This window comes from Sabethes cyaneus, chromosome 3 (genome assembly GCF_943734655.1).
Source record: "Sabethes cyaneus chromosome 3, idSabCyanKW18_F2, whole genome shotgun sequence".
Taxonomy (NCBI): Eukaryota; Metazoa; Arthropoda; class Insecta; order Diptera; family Culicidae; genus Sabethes; species Sabethes cyaneus.
Genome location: NC_071355.1, coordinates 873,990 through 878,968, shown reverse-complemented (window position 1 = coordinate 878,968; position 4,979 = coordinate 873,990).

The following is a 4,979-nucleotide window of genomic DNA, read 5'->3' as shown; positions in this document are numbered from 1 at the left end:
CTTGGAAAACCGGAAATGGAAAGAAGGTCCTGCGGGCCGAATGTCATATACCATTCGACTCAGTTTCGAAAACTGAGCATTTTCTGTGTGTGTGTATGTATGTATGTGTGTGTGTGTGTGTGTGTGTGTGTGTGTGTGTGTGTGTGTGTGTGTGTGTGTGTGTGTGTGTGTGTGTGTGTGTGTGTGTGTGTGTGTGTGTGTGTGTGTGTGTGTGTGTGTGTGTGTGTGTGTGTGTGTGTGTGTGTGTGTGTGTGTGTGTGTGTGTGTGTGTGTGTGTGTGTGTGTGTGTGTGTGTATGTGTGTGTGTATGTGACGCTTTTAATCTCACTCACTTTTCTCGGAGATGGCTGGACCGATTTTAATGTTCTTAGTGTCAAATGAAAGGTCTAGATGTCCCATTGGTCGCTATTGAATTTCATACTGATCGGACTTTTAGTTCAAAAGTTATGTATAAAAATATGAAAAATATGGGACTTCATTATCTAATAGGTCCCTTAACCGATTTGAACAAAATTGATTGCATATGAAAGAGGAGCCTTGCAAACCCTTAACTTCCAAATTTCATGACGATTAGGCTTGTAGTTTGAAAGTTACATAAAGAAATGTGAAAAAATAGTATTTAAAACATATTTTTGTAACATATAAGCATTAATTCAATGAAAAACATCACACATTTTATTATTATTTGAAAATTACTACTGAGATCTATCAAACGAAACCGAGTTATTTAAAATCGGACAGTTCATTCAAAAGTTATTTAAACTTTAACGCTTAAGCACCGTATATTAAACCGTTAAAACGTGTAAAATCAAAACATTTCAATCAAATGTTGATTGTATTCAATGTGTGTGATGTATGTATGTATGTATGTATGTATGTATGTATGTATGTATGTATGTATGTACGTACGTATGTATTTATGTATGTATGTATATATATATATATGCATGTATGTATGTATGTATGTATGTATGTATGTATATATGTATGTTTTTTTTTTTTTTACTAGGTTTCGGAAAACTAATGTTCTTATCCGGAGCCAACCCGGACGTTGTGTGGGACTCTCACCCACCAAAACCTCATCCTTGCCCTCTGCCTACATCCCCCCGGTACCACAATGAAGTATTACATCAGGGGGAGGCTGTGCTCTTGCACTTTTCCAATTATCACGCTTTCTAGCGATTCTCCTACAGGCATATCAAGGGGATGCCGTGCTCATGCACTTTGCAGTTATCAACGCAGGCTAACGTTGCTGGTCATTTGCGCAGCTAGCTCGCAGTACCCATCGAGACGTGTACCGATTAGAAGGTGCCGACAGTCATAACGTGCACCCCGTCACAGCCACCCTCGCGGGATTTCTTGACCTGACGAGACGTGTACAGATTAGAAAGTGCCCTCCAACATGACGCGCACTCCGTCACAGCCACCCTCGCAGGGTTTCTTTGCTATGCCTATTTCAACAAGCACCGATCTGAGTATTGGGACTATTTCGGGATAAATCCCATCCCCACACATATGAATCCAGTATAGGGTTTTACCGCGCCCCGAATCGCGTTACTTTGGGGCGTCATATGCGGCTCAGAGAGGTTTGTTCCCTAGGCCACCTTTCATCCAAAATAACTTAACTGACGATGCTAGCTCACTGCTCCGCTCTCCACTTACGCTGCAGATCAGACATGATGCATGCGATTGCGCTATTGACAGCATTCCAGATGCTCTCGTTGCGACACATTTCCTCCACCATATTTTCGACGTTAAGACCGGAAGGCAGATCATCCCTCCATGCTGCAAATCTGGGGCAGTCAAAAACCACGTGCTCTGCTGTTTCTTCCACGTTCCCACATTCCGGGCATAAGGGTGACCTGGCGTGCCCGAACCGGTAAAGGTATTGCCTGAAGCAACCATGACCAGACAGGAATTGCGTTAGGTAAAAGTTTACCTCCCCGTGCTTCCTATTCACCCAAACCGAGAGAGTCGATATGAGCCTGTGGGTCCATCTACCTTTCTGTGCCGTATTCCACTCCTGTTGCCACTTAGCCAATGATTCTGCTCTCATCAGCTTTCTGATTCCTCTGACCTCCTTTTGCCTATAGCACTCGTAGTCCTCCATCAGGGTGATGTCGATAGGAATCATCCCAGCGATTACGCACACAGCTTCTGATGAGATAGTCCTATACGCGCTCACAACTCGAATGGCCATTAGTCGGGCCGTACTTCTCAGCTTCGCTCTGTTGCGCTGGGTTTGGAGCGCTGTAATCCAGGCTGGTCCGCTATACCGCAGTATCGACGATGATACACTGGCTAAGAGGCGCCTCTTGCTACTGCTTGGTCCAAAGTTATTCGGCATAATCCTAGACAGTGCACTGATGGCTTTCGCTGCCTTTTCGCATGCGTAGTCAACATGACTGTTGAATTTTAACCGATTGTCGATCATCACGCCCAGGTGCTTCACCTCGCGTTTTGAGGTTATGGTATGTTCGCCTACGGTAATCCCCACGTGTTGGACTGCTCTCCGATTACTCACCAGTAGTATCTCCGTTTTATGGTGCGCTATTTGCAGTTTCGCGTTCTGCATCCAACTCTCCACCCTGCAGATAGACTCAGCCGCCAACGCCTCCGCTTCCTCTAGTGATTCGCATGTAACCGTCATCACGATGTCGTCCGCGAAGCCGACGATTTCCACTCCCGTTGGTAGCTCTAGGGTTAGCACGCCGTCGTACATACTGTTCCAGAGAGATGGGCCGAGTATTGACCCTTGTGGAACGCCCGCCGTGATCACGGTCGTTTCCTTTCCGAGGTTCGTCCGGTATACTAGCACCCGATTCGTGAAGTAGCTCTTCAAAACGCGACACAGATAGTCGGGGACTCTCATTCTATGGAGCGCTGTTGCGATGGCTTCCCAGCTGGCGCTGTTGAATGCATTCTTAACGTCGATAGTGACCACTGCGCAGTAGCGGTTTCCTCTACGTTTCTGCTTGGACGCCTTCTGTGCTGTCTCGACGACAGTCCGGATCGCATCTAGTGTGGACCTTCCCTTCCGGAACCCAAACTGCCTTTGTGTCAGTCCGTAGTCGCCCTCCGTATATATGGATAGCCTGTTCAGGATAATCCTTTCTAGCAGTTTTCCCAGTGTGTCCAGCAGGCAAATTGGTCGATATGATGCTGGATCCCCCGGCGGTTTTCCTGGTTTTGGCAACAGTACCAACTTCTGGATTTTCCACTTGTCTGGAAAGTGTCCCTCGTTTAGGCAGTTTTGCATCACCGTGCGGAACATGTCTGGAAATGCATGGATTGCCTCCTTAAGAGCTGCATTGGGGATCCCATCCGGGCCCGGCGCCTTCTTCATCTGCAGGTCTTTCGCGATTGAAACAAGTTCGTCATTGGAGACTCTTCTCTCGTCAGCGTTCTCATCCTCTAGCACCCGGTAAGGGGTAGGGGGCCAGGACATTGGCTCGTGTTCCGGGAAGAGTCCTTTAACTATTATTTTTAGCTTATCTGGGCATCCTTCGACTGGCATTGCTGGCATGCATATATGTATGTATATATGTATGTATTTATGTATGTATGTATGTATGTATGTGTGTGTATGTGATCCCAAGCAACAATGTGAGTTTGATTGTACTCTTATGGTGGTTTTCATGACCAATTTTGGTCTTGAATGTCATCATAAGAGTGTAATAAAACTCAAATTGTTACTTGGGATGACAATTTGCAATTTTTAAATTTGCATTGAAATTCAAGAAAAGATGTTTCTCACTTTTCTGAATCAATTGTCTGAAATTTTTGAAGCCTCTTAGTGGAATACGAAATTTGAAATTAAAGAAAAGAAAAAACTTTTACCGACTAAATCCCACTATTTGATATTTATTCGCAACAGATACGTATACGCTTTGAAATAAGACGCTGTTGAAGCCTGCACGTCATAGGCGAACTACGTATCTGTTGCAAATAAATATTAAATAATGGGATTCAATCGAAAAGCTTTTTCTTTTCTTTGATTTCAGATTTCAATTGTCATTTTGTTCACTTGCTGTTACTCACAATTGTACACGAAAAGCAAACAGCGAAGAAAAGCAGTTAATTTAAGCATGAAGGTATAGTGGTGTATAGGATTAAAAATGAGTTGATTTTTCCAAATAAATTTATACAAATTTCAACCAAATTTTGCGCATCAATACATGCTCTTTTCAATCAATAGATACTAGAGCTTAGAAATGTTATATGAAAAATAGGAAGTAAACGTTGCACGGTAGTAATTTTGTAAGATTTGTTTTCGTTAATGACATTTTAAAGGACAGATGTCTTATGTCATATATCATGTTTCAACAAATAAATCAAAAATGACAAGCACTGAAAATCATATCGATCATATTTCCTATTCTCAAGCATGTTTAAGGCGCAGCTTTTGCAACCCTCTTGTTTTCCTAACCCTCCAACATTGTAAAAACGATGCGATCAAGCTAATGACTATCTTTTCATGAAAGTACATTAAAAAAAAGCATAAGTTTTGATTTTCATGCAAAAATAATTATCTGAAGGAACGCCAGCTAAGAAAAAGTTCAATTTCTCTTTTTCATATCTAATGCTCTATTCAGTTATTTTTTCTAATTCAGATATACTGCAAAATTGAAGCCAAGCAAACTAATAGTAAAATTTTGAGATTAATCATTTTGTTGTCGATATTCTTTATCTTCAAAGGCGAAGTATAATAATAATTTTTCTGAACTCTTGTTTTTCAAAGATGCTAACTTTTGAACACATGGTATTAATTAATTATCAAAAAATCTGTTCTGAACACATATTTCATATAGTCAATTCAAAACAAGTTTCCTATGTGGCTCTGAAGCCCGAAAGTTTAGGCCGACCGATTATAAAACTAAATAAGGTGTTACAAGTATTTACGCACACAAGGAAAGAAAATTTAATTATTCTACGCAATACGTTGTGAATTTTACTGGCAAATAAGGATTTTGAGGAAT